The sequence below is a fragment of the Phyllobates terribilis genome, unplaced genomic scaffold, assembly GCF_046119375.1.
Source record: "Phyllobates terribilis strain yellow unplaced genomic scaffold, ASM4611937v1 Scaffold_2__4_contigs__length_985480577, whole genome shotgun sequence".
Classification (NCBI taxonomy): domain Eukaryota; kingdom Metazoa; phylum Chordata; class Amphibia; order Anura; family Dendrobatidae; genus Phyllobates; species Phyllobates terribilis.
In genome coordinates this window covers 447,610,417-447,625,913 of record NW_027362762.1, presented here as the reverse complement: position 1 = coordinate 447,625,913, position 15,497 = coordinate 447,610,417, and positions in this window count along the sequence as shown.

Here is a 15,497-nt window from a genome sequence, read left to right as displayed (position 1 = left end):
TACACTGCCCTGAGGCTATACTCCTCCCGTGGGGAGTTATGCTACGCTCTGCTGCACCCACAACACCAGCCTCAGCGGTCTGCCCTGTAGCAGCGGTTCACTCTGACCGCAATCCACGGGTGGCGTAGTCGGACATTTAAACATCAAAACCACATAAATAGTTCCGCCACTGGTTTGACCGCCCTGAGCCACGGAACCGGGTCGCCGCCACGAAGACTACAACCACCAGCATCCACCAAAAAGGGTCCGGCTCCGGGTGTCCCAAGGCCCAGGGGGTGCGTCAGAACATTTTCATCACCTTTCACAATCACCAATGGGACAAGGCAGGGATGTCCTCTGTCCCCTCTCTTATACATCCTAGTGACGGAGCACCTGCTCTCATCAATTCGCCATAACCCCAATATTAGGTGGATTGAGGTGGGAGGCACCGAGTACAAGTGCTCTCTATTTGCTGATGATGTCCTAGTATATATCACTCAATCACATATATCCATCCCTGCTGTTATGGCTGAAATAGATCACTTTGTTACATGGTCAAATTTTAAAATCAATGCAGCGAAGTCTGAGGCCCTCGATGTCTCCCTCCCCAAATCCATATAGGATTCCATCCAGTCCAACTTTCCCTTTGCCTGTCCCTCACAGGGTATCAAATACTTAGGAATTCCTATTCATAGAGACCTCTCCCATCTATGTTATCTTAATTTTGGGCCCTTTATTGAACAACTCCATACAGACCACGGTTGGCAAGTTAGAACTGTAAGATTCACTACGTGAACCGCTGGTGTTTTGTGGAAAAGCACATGTACACTGCGTTCCAAATTATTATGCAAAAAGTGTTTAGGAGTGATAAGGGAAGAATTTGTTTGTTTGTCAGTTAAACTCATTGATGGTGATGTGTGTCAGGGCTCTTTATATCACTGTAAGCAATTGCAGACACCTGTGCTAATTAGTTTGGCAGGTGTGTCCAATGAAAGGCAAGACTACTTAAGAAGGCTCTCTCACATTATTAAGCAGCCTACATTTTCTGCCAAAATGGGAAAGAAAAAGGATGTGTCGGCTGCTGAGAAGCAACAAATTGTGGAGTGTTTAGGTCAAGGCATGACTACAATCAACATTGTGCGATGATCAGGATGAAGTGTCTTGGCAATCAAGAAGTATGTAGCTGATTCACAGTACACACGTGTGCGTGCTGATAAGGGCAAATTGAGGACTCTTTCCTACAGGCAATTACGTCAGGTTGAAAGAGCAGCGGCAAAAAAGCCTTGTCATAGCAGCAGACAAGTTTTTGAAGCTGCTTGTGCCTCCAACGTCCCCCGAACAACAAGATGCAGGGTCCTTCAGAGGTTTGCAGCTGTGCATACGCCATCCTGTCGACCTCCTCTATCCACTTCACACAAGCAGAAACGGCTCCAGTGGGCCAAACATTACATGAAGACTGATTTCAAAACAGTTTTGTTCACGGATGAGTGCCGTGCAGCGCTCGATGGTCCAGATGGATGGAGTGGAGGATGGCTGGTTGATGGACACCCCACGCAAACACGGCTACAGCGCCAACAAGGAGGAGGTGGAGTAATGTTTTGGGCTGGAATCATGGGGAGAGAGATTGTCGGCCCCTTTAGGATCCCTGAAGGCGCTAAAGATGAACTCCATAATGTATGTGGATTTTCTCAAACAGCACTTCCTGCCATGGTTCAAGAAGAAGAACCGTGTATTTCACAGCAAGATCATTTTTCTGCATGATAATGCACCATCTCATGCTGCACATAAAACATCTGCATCTCTGGCTGATATGGGCATAAAAGGGGACAAACTTGTGGTGTGACCCCCATGCTCCCCTGACCTCTACCCCATTCAGAACCTTTGGAGCATCATTAAAAGGAGTGTCTATGATGGCGGGAGGCAGTTCACATCTAAGCAACAGCTTTGGGAGGGTATTCTGTCCTCATGCAAAACAATTGAAGCAGAAACCATCCAAAACCTGACAAATTCAATGGACGAGAGAGTTCAGAAGCTCCTTTCGAACAAGGGGTCCTATGTGAAAATGTAACATCACCTAGAATAAAGTTTTGAGTTGAAAACTGTTTGATTTCAGTTTCTAACAACCTGCTAATGCTTATAATTTCAAAAATGACCATTTTTTTGGTCTTTATTAAAATGAAAAGGTTGATCGAAAAGTTTGGGGGATCTAAGAGTGTGGCAACCCAGTAGTCATGATTACTTCGAATTCTGACAATATGAGGGTCATGCTGCAGGTAGTGCAGCAAGAAGGCACTTATGTGTCTTGCGCATCTCGGAGCCCAAAAATTATTTTCCGGGCTAGATGCAGCTAAAAATTATTTTTAATTTTAAATCTGGTGAAGCTTTAGTATAGATGGCCTAATAGGATCAGTGCTGCACACTGCTACAAAGCCCAAATTATTTTCCAGTCAAGATACAGATAAACATGATTAGTAATTTGAAAGCTTAAAACGGTTGGTAGGGTGATTTTAACCAATCATCAAGCTTTTACTCTCCCCAGGATGACACAGGGGTAGAAAAGTCGTTTCGGATCCATGATTTGTTCATCTTTATGAACGTGAGTCTGTCTACATTATCAGTGGAGAGCCGCGTGCGCTTATCTGTCAGCACACCACCAGCAGCGCTGAACACACGTTCAGAAAGAACGCTGGCTGCGGGGCATGACAAGATCTCCAAGGCGTAAGTGGCTAGCTCCGGCCATTTATCCAGATTGGAAGCCCAAAAAGAGCAAGGGTCCAGTGACACAGTCGTGGCTTCAATGTTTACTTGGAGATACTCCTGTACCATCGTCTCTAGGCGTTAACTATGTGTCAGACTTCTTGTCTCCTGTGGCCTTGCAAAGGATGGGCTAAAAAAGTGGTGAAATTATTCCGCAAAATTGATGTTACCAGCAGATACTGTGGTTCTGTTACGGTTTGAGTGCTGAACACTTGACCGTCCCACGGTTGGCAAGTTGGAACTGTGAGATTCACTACGTGCACCACTGGTATTTTGTGGAAAAGCACATGTAAGATTCTGCAACAGTCTCTGCTGATACTCCTGCATGCGTGCATCCCTTTCTATGGCAGGAATAATTTCTGCAAATTTACTTTTGTACCGGGGATCTAACAGTGTGGCAACCCAGTAGTCAGGATTATTTCTAATTCTCACAATTCGAGGGTCATGTTGCAGGTAGTGCAGCAAGAAGGCACTCATGTGTGTTGCGCATCCAGGAGCACCAAGTCCCTGTTGTGTTGGTGGCGAAGTAACAATCATGCTTCCTTCCTCTGTCCTCTCCCCCCAACCTCGCACAACAGAAATGTGATCAAGGTCTCCCTCATCTGATGAGTCTTCCATCAGTTCGTCCTCCACTTCTTCCTGGGCTCCTGCACCTTCCTCACTAGTTTTGCTGCTACCATGCGCCCTGGTAAAACCATCTCCCCCACCCTCACATGCCTGCCGCCTTGGTGCTGCCGACCGTTTGGACCTTGCAGATGTTAGCCCTTCCGCATACAACTCCTCCTCCTCTACTTCCTCCACCTTCTCTTGTGCCACCACCTGACTCCGAATTCTGTTTAACATGTGCTCCAGCATGTAAATCACCGGAATAGTCATGCTGATAATGGCATCGTCAGCACTAAACATCTTCGTCGCCATTTCAAAACTGTGCAGAAGGGTGCATAGGTCCCTGATCTGAGACCACTCCTCCAGCGTGATTTGCCCCACCTCTGAATCTCGTTGGCCCAGGCTATACGTCAGAACGTATTGCACCAGGGCTTGTCGGTGCTGCCACAGTCGCTGCAACATGTGCAGAGTTGAATTCCACCGGGTAGGCACATCGCATTTTAGCCGGTGAAGTGGCAGGCCCAACGACTTCTGTAGAGATGTAAGTCGCTGAGCTGCGGGATGCGAACGGCGGAAGTGAGCACACAGCGACCGTGCCCTCTGCAGAAGGCCATCTAGTCTGGGATAGTGGGCTAAAAATTGCTGGACAACCAGGTTCAACACGTGAGCCATACAAGGCACGTGTGTGACATTGCCCCGGCGAAGGGCCGCACCCAGGTTTGCAGCATTGTCGCACACGGCCTTCCCTGGTTTCAGGTCCAGTGGAGACAACCATTCATGAAATTGGTTCTCCAGAGCTGACCACAACTCCTCAGCTGTGTGACTCACATTTCCCAGACATTTCAATGTAAAAACCGCCTGATGACGTTGAGCCCTACTGCCAGCATAGTAAGGAGGTGTGCAGGATACCTTCTGCGCAGTTAGAAAGCTTGTGGCATGACCAGACAGGCTTTGGGTGCAGGTGGAAGACCGAGAGGAGGTTGAGGAGGCAGAAGCAGTGGAGGAACTTTGACATAAAGAGGATTGACACACAACTCGTGGGGACGGCAAGACTTGGACAGCAGCCCCTTGTCCTGCTGTCACCATAGTTACCCAGTGCCCAGTCAGCGACATGTAACGCCCCTGTCCATGCCTACTCGTCCAAGTGTCTGTGGTGAAATGCACCCTGTCACACACAGAGTTTCTCAAAGAAGCGGTGATGTTGTGTGCGACATGCTGGTGGAGCGCAGGCACACCTTTCTTTAAGAAGTAGTGCCGACTGGGCATCTGGTACTGGGGCACTGCGACGGACATAAGGTCTCGAAAATCCTCTGTGTCCACCAGGCGGAAAGGCAGCATTTCTGTAGCCAAGAGCTTGCAGATGGTGAAATTCAACCTCTTAGCTTTCTCATGGCTAGGAGGAAATGGTCTTTTACTTGTCCACATCTGAGGGACCGAGGGCTGGCTATTGTGCTTAGACGGGGTTGATAAGGGTGTCCCCGGCAAACTGCCGGTCTGTGAGGAAGATGCAGGCGGACATGTTAGGTTGCCTTGATCCAAAGGTGGTGCTATCGATGTCGGACAGCGCTCAACACCAGCTGGTGTTCCCACCTCCAAAGAAAATGATGACCTGCCAATCACGCTGGCTGTTGCGGGTAAAGAGGTGGCAGGTCTGCGCCCCAAAACAGGTGTGACTGCTGTCCCCCCAGTCACAGAGGATGAAGAGGCCGCGGATGCACAAGATATGGCAGACGGTGGTTGGCCCGGCCGGCTAGGCCGCATTGTAGCACACTGAGCTTCCCACTGCAACTTATGCTTCATGTCCATGTGCCGGTTCATGCAAGAAGTACTCAAACTCTGTATTTTTTGGCCTCTACTTAGCTTTTGCTGACAAATGTTACAGATAACACGAGTTGGGTCATCTTTATCGATCTGAAAAAATGCCCAGGCTATGCAAGGCTTAGCACCCATGCGACCTGAAGAGCCACCACGACTTGTGGTGAGAGGCAGAGTTGTGTTTGAGGATGCAGTTGTTGACGTGCTTCCAGTACTACGTCTCTGTCCAGGAAGGCGCAACCTGACCTCGTCGTCACTAGCATCTTCCTCCACCTCCTCTGCTGACCTCATCTCTTGGCTGACTGTGGGTTGACAGTAAGTGGGATCTCCAACCTCATCATCATCACCCTGTGTGTTATCACACCCGTCGTCCTCAGAGCCAACCTGTTCCTGCCCTGACAAAAAACTAAAGTTGTCGCTCCAATCAGGTATTTGAGTCTTATCATCGTCTTCCTCATTGTCTCCACCAACAGGAGTTACAGTTTGGGAATGAGGGTCTACATTATGGTCAGAACCTTCTGCGTCTGGTCCTGGATCCGACTCATAAAGATTCTGGGCATCAGTGCAGATCATTTCCTCGTCTGGATTCACAGAAGCGCTGGAGTCGACCTCTGATTCCCAGGCTATAGTATGAGTAAACAGCTCTGCAGACTCAACCATCTGTTCTACCTCATACTCAGACGGGCAGCTGGAGATTTGGGAGCTGTGAGGAAGCAAGTGCGATTTGGGTGACACCTTTGAGGACTGGAGTATTTGTGATGTTGAAGTTGATGTGGAGGAGAGCCCACTTAAAGGAGCACTTGATATCCGTTGAAGCACCTGCTGTTTTTGTGCCTCATCTGGAATTTGTAGCGATTGGCGTGGCCGTAAGAAAGGGATCTTATCACATTGTCCGCTAAAAGAAGTAGACATTTTAGTTTGGCTGGAAGATGGTCTTTCTTCTGCAGATGTTACTGTTGCTTTAACACCTACCCCACGGACACAACCTTTTTTCCCCTTCCCAACACGCCTATTCCCCTTTCCACCAGCAGCAGGCCTTTTTCCACTCATTTTGGTGGTTAACTAATTCACAACTCTGGAGTTGTTTGCACAAAAAAACAATGGATGGTAACCGAGCAGAGCTGAGTGGCCAAACTGTGGTATTAGGCCAAAACTATTGGCTGGGTTAGATGCAGAAAAAAATTATATTCAATTTGCAACCTGATGGAGGTCAGTATAGATGGACTAATACAACAAGTCCCACACACAGCTAGAAGCCCAATATTTTTTCAGAGGTAGATGCAGAAAAAAATATATTCAGTTTGCAACCTGATGGAGGTCAGTGTAGGTGGACTAATAGAACAAGTCCCACACACTGCTAGAAGGCCCAATATTTTTTCAGAGCTAGATGCAGAAAAAAATTATATTCAGTTTGCAACCTGATGGAGGTCAGTATAGATGGACTAATACAACAAGTCCCACACACAGCTAGAAGCCCAATATTTTTTCAGAGGTAGATGCAGAAAAAAATATATTCAGTTTGCAACCTGATGGAGGTCAGTATAGGTGGATTAATAGAACAAGTCCCACACACTGCTAGAAGGCCCAATATTTTTTCAGAGCTAGATGCAGAAAAAAATTATATTCAGTTTGCAACCTGATGGAGGTCAGTATAGATGGATTAATAGAACAAGACCCACACACAGCTAGAAGCCCAATATTTTTTCAGAGCTAGATGCAGAAAAAAATTATATTCAGTTTGCAACCTGATGGAGGTCAGTATAGATGGATTAATAGAACAAGACCCACACACAGCTAGAAGCCCAATATTTTTTCAGAGCTAGATGCAGAAAAAAATTATATTCAGTTTGCAACCTGATGGAGGTCAGTATAGATGGATTAATAGAACAAGACCCACACACAGCTAGAAGCCCAATATTTTTTCAGAGCTAGATGCAGAAAAAAATTATATTCAGTTTGCAACCTGATGGAGGTCAGTATAGATGGATTAATAGAACAAGACCCACACACAGCTAGAAGCCCAATATTTTTTCAGAGCTAGATGCAGAAAAAAATATATTCAGTTTGCAACCTGATGGAGGTCAGTATAGGTGGACTAATATAACAAGTCCCACACACTGCTAGAAGGCCCAATATTTTTTCAGAGCTAGATGCAGAAAAAAATTATATTCAGTTTGCAACCTGATGGAGGTCAGTATAGATGGATTAATAGAACAAGACCCACACACAGCTAGAAGCCCAATATTTTTTCAGAGCTAGATGCAGAAAAAAATTATATTCAGTTTGCAACCTGATGGAGGTCAGTATAGATGGATTAATAGAACAAGACCCACACACAGCTAGAAGCCCAATATTTTTTCAGAGCTAGATGCAGAAAAAAATTATATTCAGTTTGCAACCTGATGGAGGTCAGTATAGATGGACTAATACAACAAGTCCCACACACAGCTAGAAGCCCAATATTTTTTGAGAGGTAGATGCAGAAAAAAATATATTCAGTTTGCAACCTGATGGAGGTCAGTATAGGTGGACTAATAGAACAAGTCCCACACACTGCTAGAAGGCCCAATATTTTTTCCGAGCTAGATGCAGAAAAAAATTATATTCAGTTTGCAACCTGATGGAGGTCAGTATAGATGGATTAATAGAACAAGACCCACACACAGCTAGAAGCCCAATATTTTTTCAGAGCTAGATGCAGAAAAAAATTATATTCAGTTTGCAACCTGATGGAGGTCAGTATAGATGGATTAATAGAACAAGACCCACACACAGCTAGAAGCCCAATATTTTTTCAGAGCTAGATGCAGAAAAAAATTATATTCAGTTTGCAACCTGATGGAGGTCAGTATAGATGGACTAATACAACAAGTCCCACACACAGCTAGAAGCCCAATATTTTTTCAGAGGTAGATGCAGAAAAAAATATATTCAGTGTGCAACCTGATGGAGGTCAGTATAGGTGGACTAATAGAACAAGTCCCACACACTGCTAGAAGGCCCAATATTTTTTCAGAGCTAGATGCAGAAAAAAATTATATTCAGTTTGCAACCTGATGGAGGTCAGTATGGATGGATTAATAGAACAAGACCCACACACAGCTAGAAGCCCAATATTTTTTCAGAGCTTGATGCAGAAAAACATTATATTCAGTTTGCAACCTGATGGAGGTCAGTATAGATGGATTAATAGAACAAGACCCAAACACAGCTAGAAGCCCAATATTTTTTCAGAGCTAGATGCAGAAAAAAATTATATTCAGTTTGCAACCTGATGGAGGTCAGTATAGATGGATTAATAGAACAAGACCCACACACAGCTAGAAGCCCAATATTTTTTCAGAGCTAGATGCAGAAAAAAATTATATTCAGTTTGCAACCTGATGGAGGTCAGTATAGATGGATTAATAGAACAAGACCCACACACAGCTAGAAGCCCAATATTTTTTCAGAGCTAGATGCAGAAAAAAATTATATTCAGTTTGCAACCTGATGGAGGTCAGTATAGATGGACTAATACAACAAGTCCCACACACAGCTAGAAGCCCAATATTTTTTCAGAGGTAGATGCAGAAAAAAATATATTCAGTTTGCAACCTGATGGAGGTCAGTATAGGTGGACTAATAGAACAAGTCCCACACACTGCTAGAAGGCCCAATATTTTTTCAGAGCTAGATGCAGAAAAAAATTATATTCAGTTTGCAACCTGATGGAGGTCAGTATAGATGGATTAATAGAACAAGACCCACACACAGCTAGAAGCCCAATATTTTTTCAGAGCTAGATGCAGAAAAAAATTAGATTCAGTTTGCAACCTGATGGAGGTCAGTATAGATGGATTAATAGAACAAGACCCACACACAGCTAGAAGCCCAATATTTTTTCAGAGCTAGATGCAGAAAAAAATTAGATTCAGTTTGCAACCTGATGGAGGTCAGTATAGATGGACTAATAGAATTATGCTATGCCCAAAAGATTTTACTTCACTAGGTGCAGTAAAAAAATTGGTATTCTATACACAGGTGGTATATCTTGCAACACAGATAGGCTACTCCACTGACTAACACACTCTGCAATAGGCCAAAAAGGATTAGCTTTGCTAGATTCAGCCAAATGCTGTGAAAAAAACTTGCACAGCACTGGCACCGACCTGCCTGGCAAAAACTGATAGGAACTGATGTAACCTAGTCCTGAAAAGGACTCCAATTACAATTAGTCTGTACTCCCACAACTTATCTATTTAAGAAAAAAAGAAGCAAGACAAAAATATATCTCATACCCTACCATAATTATATATAAATGTAAAGCAAAATTGCATTATAAATATAGGGTACTTAGTGAACTATTTTTGATCAAAAAAAGTATACAAGCCGTCCCACCAGCGGCAAGGTGACCCTAAATTGGGACGGTACCTATACTGCCTATATTAAAAACCTTACTGTATATCAAAGTTGAAGTAATGCATATAAAAGGGTAGACAAATAGGACCAGGTCCCAACTCCAGACCACCTAGGCCCGTGGTAAGCTACATATATACCAATCAGCTCAACAAAGGGCATGCCACACCCTTAAATTGCACAGAATGCAAACAAGTCAAAAAACCAGACAATGTGAACTGAGGTCTAAGATGGCAGACATACAAGAAACAGAGGCATGTTCACACTAGCAAAAAAGAAGCAAGACAAAAATATATCTCATACCCTACCATAATTATATATAAATGTAAAGCAAAATTGCATAATAAATATAGGGTACTTAGTGAACTATTTTTGATCAAAAAAAGTATACAAGCCGTCCCACCAGCGGCAAGGTGACCCTAAATTGGGACGGTACCTATACTGCCTATATTAAAAACCTTACTGTATATCAAAGTTGAAGTAATGCATATAAAAGGGTAGACAAATAGGACCGGGTCCCAACTCCAGACCACCTAGGCCCGTGGTAAGCTACATATATACCAATCAGCTCAACAAAGGGCATGCCACACCCTTAAATTGCACAGAATGCAAACAAGTCAAAAAACCAGACAATGTGAACTGAGGTCTAAGATGGCAGACATACAAGAAACAGAGGCATGTTCACACTAGCAAAAAAGAAGCAAGACAAAAATATATCTCATACCCTACCATAATTATATATAAATGTAAAGCAAAATTGCATAATAAATATAGGGTACTTAGTGAACTATTTTTGATCAAAAAAGTATACAAGCCGTCCCACCAGCGGCAAGGTGACCCTAAATTGGGACGGTACCTATACTGCCTATATTAAAAACCTTACTGTATATCAAAGTTGAAGTAATGCATATAAAAGGGTAGACAAATAGGACCGGGTCCCAACTCCAGACCACCTAGGCCCGTGGTAAGCTACATATATACCAATCAGCTCAACAAAGGGCATGCCACACCCTTAAATTGCACAGAATGCAAACAAGTCAAAAAACCAGACAATGTGAACTGAGGTCTAAGATGGCAGACATACAAGAAACAGAGGCATGTTCACACTAGCAAAAAAGAAGCAAGACAAAAATATATCTCATACCCTACCATAATTATATATAAATGTAAAGCAAAATTGCATAATAAATATAGGGTACTTAGTGAACTATTTTTGATCAAAAAAAAGTATACAAGCCGTCCCACCAGCAGCAAGGTGACCCTAAATTGGGACGGTACCTATACTGCCTATATTAAAAACCTTACTGTATATCAAAGTTGAAGTAATGCATATAAAAGGGTAGACAAATAGGACCGGGTCCCAACTCCAGACCACCTAGGCCCGTGGTAAGCTACATATATACCAATCAGCTCAACAAAGGGCATGCCACACCCTTAAATTGCACAGAATGCAAACAAGTCAAAAAACCAGACAATGTGAACTGAGGTCTAAGATGGCAGACATACAAGAAACAGAGGCATGTTCACACTAGCAAAAAAGAAGCAAGACAAAAATATATCTCATACCCTACCATAATTATATATAAATGTAAAGCAAAATTGCATAATAAATATAGGGTACTTAGTGAACTATTTTTGATCAAAAAAAGTATACAAGCCGTCCCACCAGCGGCAAGGTGACCCTAAATTGGGACGGTACCTATACTGCCTATATTGAAAACCTTACTGTATATCAAAGTTGAAGTAATGCATATAAAAGGGTAGACAAATAGGACCGGGTCCCAACTCCAGACCACCTAGGCCCGTGGTAAGCTACATATATACCAATCAGCTCAACAAAGGGCATGCCACACCCTTAAATTGCACAGAATGCAAACAAGTCAAAAAACCAGACAATGTGAACTGAGGTCTAAGATGGCAGACATACAAGAAACAGAGGCATGTTCACACTAGCAAAAAAGAAGCAAGACAAAAATATATCTCATACCCTACCATAATTATATATAAATGTAAAGCAAAATTGCATAATAAATATAGGGTACTTAGTGAACTATTTTTGATCAAAAAAAGTATACAAGCCGTCCCACCAGCGGCAAGGTGACCCTAAATTGGGATGGTACCTATACTGCCTATATTAAAAACCTTACTGTATATCAAAGTTGAAGTAATGCATATAAAAGGGTAGACAAATAGGACCGGGTCCCAACTCCAGACCACCTAGGCCCGTGGTAAGCTACATATATACCAATCAGCTCAACAAAGGGCATGCCACACCCTTAAATTGCACAGAATGCAAACAAGTCAAAAAACCAGACAATGTGAACTGAGGTCTAAGATGGCAGACATACAAGAAACAGAGGCATGTTCACACTAGCAAAAAAGAAGCAAGACAAAAATATATCTCATACCCTACCATAATTATATATAAATGTAAAGCAAAATTGCATAATAAATATAGGGTACTTAGTGAACTATTTTTGATCAAAAAAAGTATACAAGCCGTCCCACCAGCGGCAAGGTGACCCTAAATTGGGACGGTACCTATACTGCCTATATTAAAAACCTTACTGTATATCAAAGTTGAAGTAATGAATATAAAAGGGTAGACAAATAGGACCGGGTCCCAACTCCAGACCACCTAGGCCCGTGGTAAGCTACATATATACCAATCAGCTCAACAAAGGGCATGCCACACCCTTAAATTGCACAGAATGCAAACAAGTCAAAAAACCAGACAATGTGAACTGAGGTCTAAGATGGCAGACATACAAGAAACAGAGGCATGTTCATGTAGCACCCTGAGGATTCGGCTGCTACAGGGGTATTGCACCTCAACCCAGAGGTGTGATATTCCACTCCCGGGTAAGGATGGAGTGTGGAACTGAGCTCAGTTAGCTGCATGCACTACACACATCCCATTTCCGAGGAGCAGACCGATGGTACTCCCACTAGAGAAATGTGCAGGTACGACAGTGTCTGTTCCTGGCTGGAGTGGGAGGGGGGTGGAACATCCCAGTAGTGTAGGGGCAGATAGGGGGAGCAGTCTGGGTAGTGCTAGGAGCTCATTGGGTGCTGGTCACCTGAGCTCACACATAGAGGGAGTATATAAGGTGGGCACCATCTTAGGACAGGGTCTTTGCAGAGGAGTCTTTTGTAGAAGGCTGGTCAGTCTGTCAGTCTTTTGCAGAGCAGTGGAGGAAAGCAGAGGAGCAGAGCAGCCCCAAGGCCAAGAGTGAGAGAGGAGTTTGAAAGACCCAGAGGGGGAGAAAGAAGGAACTCCAAGAGCCCAAATTAGACCAGAGGGTGAAGAGTTGGCAACAGGGTACCGGATCCCAAGCTGGCAGAGGCTACAGCACACCTTAGCCAGGAACCGGAGGTCGTGGGCAGGATCGATCTGCCACGATCACCCACTAAATCCACCCGGAAGGCAGACCAGGAATAGGGTCAGGGAACCCAGAGACAAGGGTTTACCACCAAGAGGCCCGAGGGAGCCGGACATAGGTGGATCCCTGGTGGGGAAGGCCAGAGAAGAGGACAGGACAGAAAGGGAGCTCAGAACCACGCTCCAGAACTACTTGGGGGTTGGCCGAGTCCAGGACCTGGTGGACGCAGCACGGCTCGGGTGGTCACTCAAGGCCGGAGTGACCGGTACAAGAACAGCAGTAAGTAAACAAACCCTGAACTGCACAGCCCGACTCTGACTCTCATTACCATCCTCACTGCACCTCCACAACCACCATCCTCTGCAACTGACCCCCTGAGGCTATACCCCTCCCGTTGGGGGTTATACTACCTGGGCTGCACAAACACCATCAGCCTCAGCGGACCCTGCTGCAGCGGCGGCCGTAGTGACCGCAATTCAACAGGTGGCGTAGTCGACATAAAGAACTTTAGTAACATCAGTAAGGACTGCCACACACTGAGCTTGACACCCTGGGCACGGACCGAGTCACAGCCACTCGGAGACTACAACCCCCATCTGATCCGGCTCCGGGTATCCCTAACAGCACTGGCCCAGGGGGCGCGTCAACTTTGGCGTAGTCGGCAGGATTTCGTGCCCACAACCACCGGGTACTGCGTGCCTGAAGAAAAGTACACCGTTACCTCAAAAAGAAGTCTCCTGCCGGTTCCGGAGGGTCCCCGCCATCGGGCCCCATCACAGGTCGTTTCCCGCCGGTTGTCCGCCATTTGCAGCTTTTTCCCGCCATCCATGGAGTTTCCCGCCACTGGGAGACGATTCCCGCCATTTCCGAAGATTTCCCGCCTTGGAAGAGCGGACGCCATTATGGGCGTGCCAGAGGGTGGCAAAAGGCCACCTCCCATCGTGGGCCAGGTCGAAGAATGGCGCCAAAAGCGGAAACCGCGCCCACCAACAGAGACTGTGATGCTGGAAGTGTCCATCAGCGTAAGAGAACTGCCCCTGGAACTGAAGTTGCCCCGGGACCACCCTCGATGTGGGCGGAGACAGAAGAAGAGAACAAAGATGGGTGTCGCCTGGAGCAGTCTGCAGAGAGCGCACCCGGAGACAAGACGTCTGGAGGAGAGTCCAGAGAGAGCCTACCCGGAGATGGAGGGAGAGCCAGGCAGCACCGACCCAGCGGTCAGGAGCCTGATGCGGACCGCCACTCCAGGCAGCACCGACCCAGTGGTCAGGAGCCTGTTGCAGGTCACCACTCCAGAAGGCCTGCTGGAGATCCTAGCACAGCTCCCCCGAGACCGGGAGTGTGCATAGACCGCGCTGGAGGGCCTCGCACGGAGGATGGCCCGGGTACAACGAGAGACGTTGGCGGAGTGAAGCCGAGAGATGGCCCAGCAGACCGAAATCCGTCAGCGGAGCACGCCACCCGAGACGAGGAAACAGACCGCCTCTGAGGATGGCGCAGGAGGAATGAAGGCAGGAGACGGCGCCGAGAAGGGAGCCGAACGAATGGAGGCAGGTAAAGGGGACGTCACTACCCCGAGCCGGGAAACCGCGTGCCTGCCCCAGCTCCCCGTCGCAGAGCCCGAAGTACCCCCTGCCGTGCCCGTCGCTGCAACGTCACCGCCGCCGACTAGGCCTCAACCGGAAACCGCGGCCGCGACCCCTGTGACGTCACACGCCTCGACCTCGAGCGTGGCCAAGCAGGAAGTACCATCGGCCTGGTCGCAAGGCCTAGTACCCCCGGGCGCCGCAATACCAACAGCGCCCCCTACCTCCGCGGAGCCCCCGGCCTGGTCGCAGGGCCAAGTAACACAGGGCGCCGCCGTTCTTACGGTGCCCTTTACTTTCAAGGTGCCCCAGGCCTGGTCGCAAGGCCTGGTTAACCCGGGCGCCGCTACCACCACGGCGCCCATAACACCTAAAGTACCGCACCTGGGTGAGGACCTGTTCGCCCAGCATACGTGCCCGGATGGGCAGCCCTTCGTATGGCCCCAGGAATACATCCAGCTGGAGCTGCAAAAAGCAAGGGCCATGTGCGAACCCCTGATCCCGGCTCCAAAGCCCATGAAGAGGATCTCGCCCCCGCTAGAAGAGACCCAGTTTGAGTGGGATCCCACCGGAGAAGACCTCATGGGGTTCACTTAGGAGACTCGGGCAGCCGCAGCGGAGCGTGCAGAGTGCTGCCGCCAGCAGCTCGAGGTCTTCGAGAGGGAGCGGAGAGAGAGGCGGGTCCGGGAACAACAAGCCCAAATAAGGAGCGCGGAGCAGAAGAGCCGGACCAGGAGAAACCCCCGTGCAGCGCATGGTCCCCGTACCATCGGGACTGTGATAAAGTTCAATCTGCAGCATGGGTGGGGTTTCATCAGGGATCACCGCACCCCAGGCGACGTCTTCGTGACCAGGAGAGACGTTGAGTCCCACCTACCGGAGGGACACAGAGGTCGTGACCTGTATCTAGGGGACGAGGTCACCTTCACCCGGCACAAGTGTGCCAAAGGACCCTACGCCCTCCATGTGCATC